General features: G+C 35.7%; 1 protein-coding gene across 1 annotated transcript in view; it reads right to left on the bottom strand.

The window, feature by feature from the left end:
• Positions 1-15,542, bottom strand: part of LOC127839621 (nuclear receptor coactivator 2-like) — a 128,472-nt gene extending 112,930 nt beyond the window's left edge. Inside the window, exon 1 of the mRNA XM_052368008.1 lies at positions 15,413-15,542. The gene's annotated coding sequence lies outside the window, so the exon portion shown is untranslated. The remainder of the gene's footprint in view (positions 1-15,412) is intronic.
• Between the last annotated feature and the right edge of the window lie 1,598 nt (positions 15,543-17,140).

Below are 17,140 nucleotides of genomic sequence, written 5' to 3'. Positions count from 1 at the left end.
AAAACTATTTGAATTAGAAAGCGGACACGAAGTGTGACCGACCGACCGACCGACTGACCGACCGACCAACCGACCGACCGACGGACAGTGCGAAAACTATATACCCCCTTTTCTTCGAAATGGGGGCATAAAAAACATTTTGTTTGTTTCCCTATGCTGAGCTCAATGGTTTGAACCTAGGTAAATATAATATTGACAGCTTGAAAACACTTAGTTATCAATTTTAAAGTATTTGGGAGCATAAAATCAAATACACCAATTTCTCAATTTGAGGGTTTCACGACTCAATTTTTCCCAATTTTCAGATTTTCACGACTCAATTTTTCCCAATTGGACCGGTACAGGTACTTTTCCCAATTGGACAAAAAAAAATCGCTGATCAGGGACGACTATTTCCACCTATACTGGATATTTGCAAAGTAAACTAACTTGAAATGAACAAAACCATAGAGGCAGATGTGTCTTCCTTGATAAGCCTGTGCTGACTGCACGGGCTTATATTGGACGACAGATTACCTACATGCATTAAGCCCAGTTTTCCCATGGCAAGGTAAAGTAAAATAAGCCTGATCCCATCAGAAGCAAAGTGAAAATGACTCTAGCAACCAGTAACACGCAGTATGTTCAGGTTTCATGCTGTTAGCTTTTAAAACCTTTAGCCTTTAAAACTTGAATTTTGTAAGAAAACTCTGTAATTACATTTAACTTTCTAAGAGACTACAAATGCGTCAGTCAAAATACCTATCTAAGGTGTAAATGGATACAAATATTTCCAATATTCTCCATAAGTACATTGTTTATACCAACCGCAGTCCAATACTGGGTCAGGCTTAGGTGACTGACCCAAGATAACCAGTGACCAGTGGTCATTGAACACTGTGTGACCTCCTGCATGGTCAGTTACACCACCAGTTATTTTGACCACAGACCCACTCACCACATGGCTGGTCAATACCACATGGATGAGAGAGTGGTGGTAAACAAGATGAACCAAGGGAGGGAATAAGTACATTCAGTGTGAACCAAGGGAGGGAATAAGTACATTCAGTGTGAACCAAGGGAGGGAATAACTAAATTCAGTGTGAACCAAGGGAGGGAATAACAAAATTCAGTGTGACCAATGTGAAGTTTTTCCTATTTTCATTTTTTTCAGGGATTTTAAAAGGTTTTGACAATCCAGACTCAAATGACAATGTGTTTGACATATTCAGGGGTAAAATTAAGTGTTCAATGGTCAAAATACTTTAGTCAAAAGTTGTTTGTTTCTGAATAGTTGTTAAAAACTCTGCAAATGTTTTGTAATATACAGTATATTGAAATATGTCATGTAGCATGCAAACATCACAAACTGTATGATAAACATTTATTTTGAAGATTGTCTCTTGGTAACATTTGCATCAAAATGATAAAACTTAAGGCAGATTATTTGCAGGAGTAAAAGTGAAATAATTTCAAAATGATTGCATCACAAAGCAGGATCCTGCTTCAATTTACCGTAAAACGCTGTGTATAACGCGCATTTATGTATAACACGCATCTACTTTTTGAAGCAAAAAAATCAGGAAAACAGTTTTTTAAAGCAAAAAATCGGGTAAAAAATTCTGTACCGTAGGAAAAATCTCTTGGCATGGCTGTTGTGGTGTATAATGCGCATCAAGTTTTTAAAATTACATTTTGGGGTAAGAAACTGCGCGTTATACACAGCGTTTTACGGTAAACTCCTATTTATGGGGATCCTATTGTACTGATGAGGTCATTTCTGTTCATCAGTTTACACAGGAACTCTAGACAGGGCTTTTTTTCCTTCTTTGGGACCCGCCGAAAATCGGCCCTTTCCCCTCAGATTTTTTTTCCCCTCAGCAGGTAAATTTTCCCCCAGACTTCATTTTTTCCCCTAAAAAAAAAAAAAAACAAATTTTTTTTTATTTTTTTTAAAACTTTAAATACATAAGTTAACCTGATCCAGTGTAGAAAATATAACATATTGCATAATTAAATTATCTGTTGCCTTGATTTTGTTTTAAAAACAGCAAAATATGTTGAATTGATTATTTAAGACTTTCCTTATTTTCCCAAAAATCCGCCGTTTCGCGTGATTTTTTTCCCCCAAAACCCGGCATTTTGCGTGATTTTTTTCCCCTCAAAAAAGGCCAGGCCCTTTCCCCAAAATCAGATAAAAAACCCTGCTAGATGACAATATAGGCTCCGTGGTCTACATTTCAGTTCATCAGTTTACACAGGGACTCTAGATGACAATATAGGCTCCGTGGTCTACAGAAGTTGTCTAACAGCATTTATAACACGACTCATGCTACATGTACACAGCCACAGTTTAAGTTCACAGCCATTGTCAGTGTTTATTAAAACTTAAAACTTGATTTCCTGTAACTTTCTTTTACACTTTGTGATTGAACAATCCATTTTGTACTTAATGTAGTTATTTTTCATCAGGGCTCCAGCTAGGATTTGAAAAGGGCAGGGGGGCTTTTTTGTCAAAAGAGCACTTTCAACGCGCATTTTTTTGTCAAAAGGGCACTATCAAGCGCGCGGGCGTTTCAGAAATGCTTCCTGTTGCATGTTACACATGTAATTTATATGTTATTAATGATTGTTAGAGTATTTTATTCCCATTTTTATTAAACCATTCAAATATAATATCTATACACTGTAAATCCAATATAAAGCGCTCTGTTATAACGCTGAATCCAATATAACGCGGAGGGTGCTTGGATCCCATTTTTTCTCCAACCTTCCATTTGATTTCTGATTCAAATCCGTATTGTGCAACTTCATTATTTTCAGACGATTCAAAGATGGCGGCAATCACAGTCATGTTGATTGCTTTATTCAACCGTCCGTTGAACGATTATAATCGCCTCGAGGTTAAACAACACCGACAGCTAATTGGTGTTAATCTGTTGTGTAATGTCAATAAAGGTGTGAAAAACTCGCGTGTCAGTGTTTATTACATGCATTCCTCATCAGAGCGGTTCAGTGCGATAATTTCCATAAGTTAAGTGCAAGCGGGATAGTTATACAATTCAAGTAATTCAAAACGATTGAAACATTCTTACGTTGATATGGTTGCAGTTTGACTATATTAAATGAGCGGCTGTGAAATATACTGCTTACTGTATAAAACAACTTTTTCTGTCATTTCATTATCATTCTAGTATTATGTCATTTAATCTTTCAGTTCGTGTATAAGAAATTAAATAATGCAGACAATTTATTTACATGCGAACGCAGTGTACCGGCAATTGTTAACAGAGTTTCACTTTCATTTTCGCGCAGTATCAGAAAGTCCCCGGGAAACACGTTTTTTGCATGCGTATGACGCAATAAAACAGTTTTTTGTACATGAGTCGTATTGCATTCAATCTAAATTTAAAGTCGCTCGTCCAATGAAAGCTCTGCCCCATAATGAACTGTACTCTTAACACTTTGTACGGTTGTGTTTACGAATTTTTTAAACATATATCGTCATTAATGTTCAAGATTATTATTTTTAAGTGATGTTGCAATTTAATTGGATTATCGGATAAATGTGCACATAAGAAAAGCGGTATGTATACTGTTATCGATACAATTCGGTTTATATGCAAGTATTTGCGTCAACACAGCATGGCAATATACATGACCTATATTATAGGCTATTCTATACCTGTTTTTTTTATAGCGCCCTGCAGAAAATGAACTCAAAACCTATAACGCGGATCCGTTATAACACTGTTTAGCGGCTTGGACCCCATTGACCGTTACAGTGTAATGAGGAATAAACTTATTACAATGTAATAAGAGATTTATTAATTATCATATGCAACAAAAAATTATTATTATTTTATTTTTTTTAAGGGCAGGGGGGACTTTAGAAAGGGCAGGGCGGAGGTTCGGAAGGGCAGGGCCTAGCTGGAGCACTGTTATATACACTGTAGATCATTTTGAAAAAAATTATTCTTTCAATGCATTGTATGATACATGAAACATCAGCAGCGGCTGTTGTCATGTGCTTACCTTTTTTCAGTCACATGACCTAGGGCTACATATGCTTAAATGACAGGGCAGTGTTTTTTTCTTTCTTCATAAAGTACCCATAAAAGGTACTTTTCAAATTAAGAAAAAAATAATCCAATAGCCTTCTGAAAAATTCCCAAAAGGACGAAAATGTTTATCAATTTCGTTCCAAAAGTCAATTCATAAGTTAACCTGATCCAGTGTAGAAAATATAACATATTGCATAATTAAATTATCTGTTGCCTTGATTTTGTTTTAAAAACAGCAAAATATAATGAATTGATAATTAAAGACTTTCCTTATTTTCCCCAAAATCCGGCGTTTCGCGTGATTTTTTCCCCCAAAATCCAGCATTTTGCGCGATTTTTTTCCCCTCAAAAAAGGCCAGGCCCTTTCCCCAAAATCAGATAAAAACCCCTGAGAACTCATGAAGGTGCAGCTGCATATGAAGCTTCAAAGTTGTAAGTGAAAGCTCTTTGATTTTAGAGCCAATGTTCAGGTTTTAGCACAACAACAGCGGACAAGCTGGCTATGACAATACCTCGGGATTTCTCCGAAAACAGCCGAGCTAATAAAATGAGCACTGAAACAGAACATTTCAAGCCAAAATTCATGTAAATGAATATTTGAATTAGTTTGTGCAATTTATACAAAGACTTTTACCTTAAGAGACCAATAATTCCTAATTTGAAGATTTCACTACGCAAATTTTCCCAATTTCAGGGGTTATTGTGTTATTTACGGTACCAGTACTTTTTCCAATTGGGAAAAAAAGCGCTGCAGGCTACACCACAATAATATTTACAGGGATTTCAATAGATTTTAAAAACCAGGAGTCAATGACCCCTGGACTGAAATTTTGAGGAGTCAAATTGAACAAGAGCACCGCCTTGCGGGTGCAGACCGCTCATCTATTTTCTTTTTAAAGGTGAAGGGACTCTCATTTTCAATCACAAAGGAGGGAGGAGTGGAGTGAAGAGGGGTGTATAGTGTGGGGTTGTGGACATTTATTACATTATCTTCCAAAAAAGCGAAAAAAAAAAAAAAAAAAAAAAAAAAATCGGGGGGGGGGGGGGGGTATAGTGTGAGGGTGTGGTGATAATTTGTGAGATGATCTTAAAAAAAAAAAAAAAAAAAAAAAAAAAAAATCAAAAAAAAAATTTGGGGGGGGGGGTGGGGGGGTGGGGTGGGGGGTATAGTGTGAGGGTGTGGTGGTCATTTGTGAGATGATCTTATAAAAAAAAAAAAAAAAAAAAAAATTAGGGGGGGGGGGGGGGGAGGGGGGGGGAGGGGGGGGAGGGCACGGGGGATGGTTTGGGTGAAGTCTATTGTGGTATGTCAGGTAAGAGTAGTTTCATCAAAGTATCAATCAAATCTAATCATAAATAAAGAAGTTATGGCAATTTTAGCAAAATTTAATAATTTGACCTTGAGAGTCAAGGTCATTCAAAGGTCAAAGTAAAATTCAAGTTGCCAGGTACAGTAACCTCATGATAGCATGTAAGTATTTGAAGTTTGAAAGCAATAGCCTTGATACTTCGAGTGGATCGAAACACAAAATTTAACCATATATTAAAAGTTACTAAGTCAAAAAAGGGCCATAATTCCGTAACAATGACAACCAGAGTTATGCAACTTGTCCTTTTACTGTACCCTTATGATAGTTTGTGAGTGTTCCAAGTATGAAAGCAATATCTATGATACTTTAGGGGTAAAGTGACCAAAACATAAATCTTAACCAAATTTTCAATTTTCTAAGTATAAAGGGCCCATAATTCCGTCCAAATGCCAGTCAGAGTTACATAACTTTGCCTGCACCGTCCCCTTATGATAGTTCATAAATCTTGCAAGTATGAAAGCAATAGCTTTGATACTGTAGGAATAAAGTGGACCTAAACACAAAACTTAATCAAATTTTCAATTTTCTAAGTATAAAAAGGGCACATAATTCTGTCAAAATGCCAGTCAGAGTTACATTACTTTGCCTGCACAGTCCCCTTATGATAGTTAGTAAGTGTTGCAAGTATGAAAGCAATAGCTTTGATGCTTAAGGAATAAAATGGACCTAAACACAAAACTTAACCAAAATTGTCAATTTTCTAAGTATAAAAAGGGCACATAATTCTGTCAAAATGCATGCCAGAGTTATCTAACTTTGCCTGCCCAGTCCCCTCATGATAGTAAGTAAGTGTACCAAGTTTGAATGCAATAGCATTGATACTTACTGAGAAAAGTGGAACTAAACGCAAAACTTAACCAAAATTTGCAATTTTTTAAGTACAAAAAGGGCACATAATTCTGTCAAAATGCACGCCAGAGTTATCTAACTTTGCCTGCCTAGTCCCCTCATGATAGTAAGTAAGTGTACCAAGTTTGAATGCAATAGCATTGATACTTTCTGAGAAAAGTGGACCTAAACGCAAAACTTAACCGGACGCCGACGCCAACGCCAACGCCAACGCCAACGCCGACGCCAAGGTGATGACAATAGCTCATAATTTTTTTTCAAAAAATAGATGAGCTAAAAATGGTGGGGTCAATTTTGAAGCGCGTTGTGTTTTTGTCTGTATTATTCAATTTTTTAGATAAAAATATGCTGTAAGATTAACACAATATCTTAAAAAGTTATACATATGCTCTAAGATTAACACAATATCTTAAAAAGTTATACTGCTTTATTAAATAACAATACCATGATACATAACACAACATATTTTAATGAATTGGTACATTAAATATACTTCCTTATAACACATTTAAGTCTTTTAACACATTTAAATAATTTAAGATAGCTTTTCTAACAAAACACAATCTAAATGCATGGAACATCTAGTATAACTGTTTATCCGAATACTTTACACATGTCCGAAATATGTACACTTTGGAATGCCTTACCTGTAGAAGTTTTACTTTAATAATCCAAATTTTTCTTGTTGTTATCGGGTTTAACAAACCAAATGTTTGTTAAATCCAGTTAATGCTTTCTCCACTATTGAATCGCCATCACATGCAATTTGAATCGCCAGCTTTGAATTGAACGCGGATTGAATGTTAAGTCCGCCATTTACAATGTCGAAGGTCATGAGTCATGACGCAGCAATTTAATTCTACTCGGATAATTGATATCTAATCGAGAAAATGTGTTTTCTCAATGTTTATGTGTAGTATTATTACTTGTTAGTATAAAAATGAACTGTGATTCCAGTTTATATAAGATGGGTGTTACTCGTTATTATCGGTGGATTAACAACTGACAAAACTCGCTGGACTTAGATCTACTATTGGATCTACGTAATTAATAGACCTTTGATCAATATGGTTTATACTTTAATTAATTTTGCCAACTTTCTTTAACCGTGCCATCTGAAAAGTCTGCAAAAAACCCTGCAATTATCGGATGGTCAATCAATTATCACGTAATCACTGCTGCTAATTACCCAGTTAGTGGGCACGCACTATTTATACGGTGACATGTGTATTGGAAGAGATGAGATAAGATAAACAACGCCCAGGGTATTCCCTCGATTATAGACCGAGTTTCAAATACTGAAACATTAATTTCAATTAGGAGCACAGCGGGATTTATTACCATGGAACTCGAGATGTTAACTGACTGACGCACGGGTCAAATTTTCGACGCGTCAAAATGACGCATAGCAGAAAAGAGGGTTGCGTCAAAAATGAGTCATTTTTAATTTGCTCGCGTCAAAACGCAGGATTCTGCGTCTATTGAAATCCCTGTATATAGTTTAATCATTGTTAACTGTACTTGCCAAATTTATCTTTTTCAACTTCACCACAGTAACCAGAAAGTAAATCTTTATTTTAAGTAACCCCCGAGGAAATCCCTATTTTAAGTTACCCATAAAGAAATCCTATTTTATCAAATAATCTGTTGTATACACTTTACTGTATATGCCGAACTGCTGCACTGACTGCTAACACAAAACTTGATTTGATCCCCGATAACTGACCATTTCAAAGCATTCATAATTTCAACATGGCCGAATCAGTAAACGCTTATTTGTATCCTCAATAAGCCTGAAGGTTTTCACGATGACATGCTTTCTGTATCAGGTAGAATATACATGAGAACAATGAGTCAGCAGTATTTTCAAAACAGAAGACTACTAGTGCTTTCACTCTGCATTCTGTTGGAAAGCAAATACCGTAAGTTGTCACATATAACGTGCATTTTTTACCTCCAAATTTCAAATTAAAAAGTTGGTGCGCTTTATACATAGATACAATGCTATACTGGGTGCTTAATTGGGTAAAATTCATTTTGTAATCATAAATTTTCATAATAGCTGCATTTTTTTATTCTAGAAAACAACATCCTAAGGTACAGCCAATGCAGAACAAACATATTTCGCGATCCACGGTGTCAAGGCGCAACGAGTCGATGCTGAGTCGGCAGTTGAAGCCACGTCAGTATGCGGCGGCAAGTCGCCACGATGTTCCGCATCTGTCCGCCGAGGCAATCCGCGATATGACGCAGAGTCGATGCACATCATAAAATAAAAATCTTTTAAAAATGATGACTTAATCAATAAATTTGTAAAGAACAATTATAATAATATTTAAAATCATAATTAGTTTGATGTATCTATTACTGAATACTTACTCAGAGCTCCAGATAAGGGCATTACAGCCGTAAATACGCCTTTTTTCTGAAGGTTTAACCATTTATTTTTATAAACTGGACGTACAATTACGACTTTAATATCGCTTTCACGCATTTACAAACAAGATGTGTTTGTGAAACACAATGTCCCCCTATATGATGTTTGACCTTGATGGATGACCTTGACCTTGTGAAGGATGACCTTGACCTTTCACCACTCAAAATGTGCAGCTCCATGAGATACACATGCATGCCAAATATCAAGTTGCTATCTTCAATATTGCAAAAGTATTCATAAAATAAGCGATTTGGGCCACATATATTTGACCTCTGACCTTGAAGGATGACCTTGACCTTTCACCACTCAAAATGTGCAGCTCCATGAGATGCACATGCATGCCAAATATCAAGTTGCTATCTTCAATATTGCAAAAGTATTATAAAATAAGCGATTTGGGCCACATATATTTGACCTCTGACCTTGAAGGATGACCTTGACCTTTCACCACTTAAAATGTGCAGCTCCATGAGATACACATGCATGCCAAATATCAAGTTGCTATATTGAATATTGAAATACTGCAAAGGTGTACATAAAATGAGCGATTTAAACCCATATATTTGACCTTTGACCTTAAAGGATGACCTTGACCTTTCACCACTCAAAATGTGCAGCTCCATGAGATACATATGCATTCCAAATATCAAGTTGCTATCTTGAATTTTGCAAAAGTTATTGCAAATGTTAAAGTTGGCGCAAACCAACAGACCAACCAACAGACAGGGCAAAAACAATATGTCCCCCACTACTATAGTGGGGAACATAAAAATCATATCCGCTTATTAAAACATGAAAATAATAACTATGAAATTAGCGTTAATCTAGGTTTCGACACTACACAAATGTACACGTAGGTGTATATCTTTGCACTTGATCTGCCGTGTATGTATGCCGCGGATTTATGCCGCGAAAGTATGCAAGGTTAATACAGACTGGGCATCCTTGCGAGGATTGATGCCACTTGCCTTGGCGATACGCTGCTCAAACACATGACGCGGCCTCCGAGTACTAATGTTCTTGCCGTGGCCTGAACGAAGATTATGTTAGTTCCGCATTGGCTGTACTGTATAATCTAACAGACTGAAGAGGCCGTTGGCGAAACAATAAAAAGTCGGTGACAGCAGATATGAACGGGATACCAACAATTTTTTTACAAAAAATAAAATTGTTTGAATAAAATATGTAAACATGTCTTTGTTTGTGCTTGTGCAGTTCTACCTTGGCAGCTTACGTTGTGCTGGTAAAGGTAGATGTCAACGAGGTCTATTTCGCGGGTAACTGTATTTATAGGTGTGAACAGGGACATCTAAGTGTTTTCCATTTAGGTCCAGATTTTGTGTGCCTTCCTTGTATATCACATTCACGTCTGTGTAGTGCAACAAACAATAAACCCACTTGTCCAACATAATAGATGAACAGTTTTACGTCAAGACTGACATATCTCAACAACTGTAGTCCCGTCTCCCATGCGCTACGAAGTTTTTATTTAGCATTCAAATGTAAAGCCCAGGCTTTCCCTTTAGAAAAATAACATAATGTATATGAATTCTTATTTTCGCATGCTTTACATGAAATGCATGTGGACTGTTAATCTGTTGCTATAAAATTACTTAAATTGTAAGAAAAATATACACAACCCATGCTCCTTATCATAACGACTCTCTTTTGAATGCAAATTAAGGCTTAAGCATTCCAATGACCTGCATTATTAGATTGCGCAATAGTAAAATGGCGACAACTTTCAGTCAGATTTGCTAGATTTTTTGGCTTGAGATATTTTTTCTTCATTTTGGAATTTAAAAAACAGGGTGCGTGCTTAACACGGGGACGCATTATACCTGACAACTTACGTTATCTAGTGGAGGGGTAAAATACTTGTCACAATAACTTTGTAGCTTTCAGCCTTGACATTTAAACTCATGTCATCTTGTAATTAATTTGATTTTGTTAAATTGTTGAATCAAAATTGTATACTTTATTTCAAATACATATTAGTTATTCTTTTTTCTATGTTTCTTTAAACCATTTCAGGCATGATGTTAAACCCTCTTTGCCTGCGGAACATTGCTGACAAACATTTATGAAGGCCGACAGTGGAATGCAAGATTGTCAGACTTACTGTCTGGACATTTTATGCACCATTTCCTAAATGATGAAAAAAGCACTGTATTATCAGGGCCCTCTCTTGCCGCTAGGGGAAGCCACCCACAGCCCTCATGAGGGGGAATTTCGCGTCGTTTTGGGCAAAAAGGGGAATTTTAGAAGATCTTTTCACCAACAATTCAACACCTAAAATTGCTTTATTTTAATGTGATATACATAAATACACATTTAATCAAAGGTAAGTAGCGCTCGATTGGTCATTGTCGGCTCGGGTACTACTTACATGTACTCCGGGTACTCTTAAGTATACTTACATGTACCCCGGGTACGATAAATATACTTAATCGTACCCGGTCGATATAAGACTTTACCCGAGTTGTATTCCCGCCCAAAATCCGATGTCGTAAAATGCGCTACCGATTATCTTAAACAAATCTCTTTTTTTTTTAAACTGCATCAACATGCTTTTTGAGTATGCAGGGCTTTCCTTTGACCCGAGCTCCCGGGTTTTGACGCTTGAAAATTACAGAAGACCCCTTTTTGACTCTTGAGAAAATTATGTCATGCGTCACATTTGACCCGGGGGAATATACCGACTTGCGTCAACAAGATCAAAAGTTGTTACAGGGGTTTTTCTGCCTATTTTGGGAAAAGGAGTCTGACCAAATTGGGAATTTTTTATCGACAAAATTGGTCATTTTGGGAATTTTTGCTTCAATGAAACGGCTCATTTGAGAAAAAATTGTGAATTAATCATGCTTAAATAATTCAGTGGTTTAACAAATAAATTTGTTTTTATTTGGTTATTTTGTCTTCTTCATGTAAACAGATGCAATATTGGGCATGTTCAACGTTAATTCAATTACTGCAGTTTTGTTTTTCAGTTACAGTTACACTCTGTGATAAGAATTGAACAGTCAAAACCTTATAGCAAATATTTTTGACCAAAACAAACACTGGTTAGTCACACAAGTTATAATTCATTCTTTTTTTTTTTTTTTTTTTTTTTTGGAAATTGGGATTTTTTTTTATAATTTCGGTTTGGGATCGGGTCCGTTTGCTTTGGGAGTGCCTCCGTTGTCCAGAGGCGCAGACAGTGCTGAAAAACCCCTGTGTTAAGACTAAGCGATAATTGGCTCGGGGCGGAGTATCTCATTTAGTAGACGCTAATCGTTAACGTCCGCTTCCAATCATCGAAGCACAAGTCAGTGATTTTTTTTGCTCAAATTTACAGCCGAATTTCGGCTGCTTCCCAATCGCAAAAATACACGTTTTTTCCCAAAATTCTGACCAAAATTTCCCAAAAAAAGCCCAACTTCAAAAAAAAAAAAAAAAAAAAAAATTTTTTTTTTTTTTTTTTTTTTTTTAGAAAGAAGTCTCATATAACTTAATTATGATTTCTTAAATCTAGGTCTCAACTTTATTTTTTAAACATCTTACAAAATATATAACTTGAATTTAGTCATTTTTGTCCATATAAAATCATTCCCAAACTTGCCACTTTTATTGATTAAAAAAAAAAAAAAATTTGACCAGACTCCTTTTCTAGAAAACTCCCTGAACATGCACTTAAACACAATATCACTTCTGTTACTTATAATCCTATTTATAATGCTTAATTTTTCCCAATTTCATGGTTTATTGCGCTATTTTTCCCAATTTCACGGTTTATCGCGCTAATTTTCCCAATTCAAAAGGCACAGGCTGTAACAAATTAAAGCAAAAAAAATCACTGCAAGTCCACCCAGTAGGCGGAGTTTGGTTAATTGAGAAATCTAGTATTGACCAATTAAAACACTGCTGGTTCGATGGCGCGTGTATTAACTTTCCATTATTTATCATAGCGTTTGTTATCAGCTGTTTGAGGAAAAGACGTAGATTAAACCCACCTAGTTGTAATAATCCAACTCCCAGGTATTGACCCTCTGAGCTGTACGTATGTACTCTTAAAAGCTCAGAGTATTTAAGAAGAACTATAAACCCCCCAAAACAGAATGGACTCATCCGCGTCAGTTTTAATAATATTCAATATAAAATAATAACATCAATATCCACCGTACACTGTAAAGCATATTTTGAGATATTTCCAGAGTATGTCAGAATGTATTTCCAAAGCTGAATGCACCCATCACTGTTTTACTTCATGTTTGCTCAATTCAAAGGCGCGCGAAAGTTATGCTGCCATATGCACTGTCTTCAACGTCAAATTACACGCTTTGCATCAAAGTTGCTAAAAATAACTATAGAACTGATATAAGTGACCTTGTGGCAAAATGACAATTTTCGCATGTGCTAATTGATTACAAAATACATGTAGGCGTAATAATTGACCGTTTGAGAAGGCATAGAAAACGGCGTGTTTGTCGCACGTCTTCAGTAAAGATGGCACATGAAATAATAAAAGGGTATCGGAATTTTTAATGGGATTAAATACGGAGGCACCTTTATCGGTGAGTAGAAATAATTTCCTTTAATAGTTTACCGATTTATATAGGCTATTGTGTTAAGGTGCCACCCGAATTTTTTTTTTTGTGATAGCCAGCTGAAATGGTTTTTTTTAACATTTTGTATTTCATTCTTAATTTAATAGCCAAGCGAAACGGTCAAACAAAGTTATTGGATCCCAGAATCTGTTATTCCATCCCAGAATGTGCTGCGCAGGTTTCAGGACATGTGCAAGAGAAGAAAGTGATAGTTTGCTGGTTTTATGCTAGTTGTGTGTGTGTGTAGTCATAGTGTTGTTTCATTACCTTTTCTTTACTAGGGCACCCATTTGAGATCACTCTTTAAATGCATGAATGATTTATTTATTTGCTCAAATGATTGTTAGTTTGTAGGACATATGACATATTGTTTTGCTGTATACATGAAGTAAATGTTGTATTAGAATACATATTTTGTATGTAATCTTTGTGATGTTTTGTAGGACATATGACATATTGCTCTCTGAGATGTTGTGTAAGACATGATATGACATATTACTCTTTGAGATGTTGTTTAGAACATATGACATATTACTCTGCTGTATACATGAAGTAAATGTTGTATTAGAATACATGTTTTGTATTTATTAATCATTGAGATATTGTGTTTAAATGCACAGTGTTGTAGTGACAGTACAATGTAAGAAATAAATGTTAACATATCTTTTAATTTGTTGCTTTTTATATATTATATCTCAGTAATTTGCTTAAAGTGCAAAAAATCATTGCCTCTCCTGCGTTATTTTTAGGACTCTTATAAGTTTGATTTTGACTCTTGAAAATATGGTCCCAAGAGTCCTTGACTCTTGAGATTTGAGGTCTAAGGAAAGCCCTGAGTATGGGTTTCGATAATATAGAGGCCACTTTACAGAAAATTGACGTAAATGTGAATATAATTAATTTCAAAACAATAGCAGGCAACGACCGATTTAGCGTTAAATTTCCCGGGTACGTATAAGTATATATACTGTACCCGGAGTACATGCAAGTATACCTAAGAGTAACCGGGGTACATGTAAGTAGTACCCGAGCCGACAATGACCAATCGAGCGTTAGTAGCACCATACCAGCTGGCAACATAGGTATAAAAGTAAAAAAAATAATTACTTTTTTTTTTTTGGAGGGTGAATTTTTAGCTGAAAAAGGGGAAAGAAGTATACTTTTTTCATGAGGGAAAGCTGCCGATATTCTGCAGTAAAAACGGCCAAACGAGGGCCCTGATTATAATGTGCAACAGGGAACGTCACAGATGAAATGGCCATAAACAAGTGCCCTTTTAACAAAACTAATACTCCCCCTGCCCTTTTCAAATATTGCTTGAGCACTGAAATAAATGTCAAAAGGGTTTGCGAACAAATGCCAGAATGCCAGACTTACTGTCCTGTCTAATGGTTAGGTTCTGTACCGTGACACAAACATAACGTTCAATTTTGGTTTAACTACATGCAGATGAATGGACAAAAAGGGCAATCACAAAAATCGATCCCTTGTATCACTCTTACAGCAGAAGATGCCTATTACAAGTTAATTATGTTACAATATCAGTATTATTACAATACACAATCTGACCCATATTTTCTAATGAGGAACAGTACTAGCTGAAATAGGAACAGTACTAGAGGCTATAGAACATGCAGTGCAGACTTTTCATACAGTAGTTTCATTCCTACAAATAAGTTTTAATTAAATTTATTTGTCTGACAAACAATTGTCATATGACAATGATCGTAAAGAAAATCTTACTCAAGTCAAAAGAGTCAAATTTAAAACAGAAGTTAACTGTGTACATTGTAATGAACAGTAGGAGAAAATGTCAATATAAAACATCTTACTTTGAATTTATAACAAAATGTACCATACTGATTTCATATCTAACTGTCAAAATAACATTCTAACTACGTCATTTAAAATCTACAATGAAACTTGGAACTGCAACATGGTGGCAACCTGTTTGCGAAAAACCACTGGCATAGATAAATAGAAACCTAACAGACATGCATGCTTTATGAACAATGTGCATTATATCCAATGATAGCTTTTATTTTAATTTAATATTTGGCATACTATTTTGTGACTTGTGATCAATTACGGGCGTAAAATTGTGCAGAAACTAGCGCGACTTACCTTGCCAGTTTACATTACGAATCGCCATGTTTGTTTCTAAATCGATTACTTCATCGCGCGGAGAGGATATGTAAAACACGACAGGTCTCTGATAAACAAACAATTATCCCGTTACGCCATAATCATTTTTACAACTTGACACTGTGTATATATTAACAATTGTAAAGTGTATGTGGGGTCTGAACACAATTTGTAAACTTCACATACGCTGTCACTTAAATAGATAAAGGTTTTGTTTTACATATCCGTTTGAAAACTGATTCGGTCAGCATGTGACGTCACGTTTTGTTATTGATTTAGAATTGTGTACACATCAATTGGTCATTATGGCCGGTGTCATATCCCGCTGGGCATTATGGGCTCTATGATGAACGATTTTTACACGAAATGCGAAATTGACTTTAACGTTCGGTTTGAACAAATTCACAGTGTTATTCACTCCTATTTAGTACGGAAGAAATAAATGTCAGCTGGTAGAGTGACAGACTAATATCCCGGGGGTCATGGGTTCGAGTCCCACCCTGTCGCCAAAAGTATTCATCACTTGTATGATAACGCGAAATTATTTATTGGTGAAGTAGAATCGCATGCGTTATAATTCACACTTTGCTGGGAAATTGTAAAAAAAAGTATCAAGTCTACGTACGGGCAATTGAAGTTGGGTTTATTACTTTCGAACGCCTATTTTAGTACATGTATAACTTTTAACGTACATATAATTTTAACATGTAAATTTAATCCATTAAATATCACTTAGAAGTTATGTTCACTAAAAAATATCCCACTTGTTATTAACAACAGAACATTATTGTTTTCGGCGTACGAGTTTCGGTTCTTTTTATAAATGCATGTTATTTCTGGTGATCTAGAGTGGTCTGTGTCTACGGATAGACGCACTGTCATTCAGATAGACAGAGGTTTGTGGTGAATGCTGTAGGATTCGATTCACTTTATTGCGTATACCAGCTAAACTACAAATAGATATTGTGATTAACCCATTAATTCCTATTGGACTATCCCATCTTCTAAATTGGATCAATTTATTTCCAAAAAAAGAGATGTCTAGTATATTTATTTCTATATTTAGAATATTTCTTGCAGATATTCCTTTCAGCAAACAGCCAAGGCCTTTTTTTTCTAGACGCTAGTCATAAATTAAATAGGTTAATATTTTCATAAGGCAATATGGTCCTAGTTGTATAAATCACTGAGAATGGTACACGGACTGATCGAAAGCACTTAAAGAATGCTAATTGTCGGTCGGGCGAGCGAAAAGAAGGACAAACAAACAGAAGGACATACTGATGAACGAACAGACGGACGAACAATTATACTGCCGAACGGCCGATCGATCATAAACTTGTACGGACGAAAGCAGTGCCAAACAAAAGAAAGAACTGAAGTTCGAACAAAACAGCGGGTGGACTAACAAAGGAAAAAGGGGGCTGACAAACGAACAAATACATGATTGAATGAACTAACAAATTAATTTAATTAATGAAAGATAAATGGTAGGGCTCACACGGGTCAAAAATATTATTCGGGTCGGGTCGGCGGGTCAAAATTAAAATACCCGAGAAAATTCTGGTCGGGCCGGGTCAGATTTTACATAAGTTATTTAAAATAAAACGACATTAATTGTCATAGCTTTTTTTAGCGTTCTTAAATATTCAACTGTTTGTCAAGTATATAATATAGAACATTATACTTTTTATTGTTTTGATTTAT

Source organism: Dreissena polymorpha, chromosome 7 (assembly GCF_020536995.1).
Source record: "Dreissena polymorpha isolate Duluth1 chromosome 7, UMN_Dpol_1.0, whole genome shotgun sequence".
In the NCBI taxonomy this organism is placed as follows: domain Eukaryota; kingdom Metazoa; phylum Mollusca; class Bivalvia; order Myida; family Dreissenidae; genus Dreissena; species Dreissena polymorpha.
This window is presented reverse-complemented; position numbering and strand designations above follow the sequence as displayed.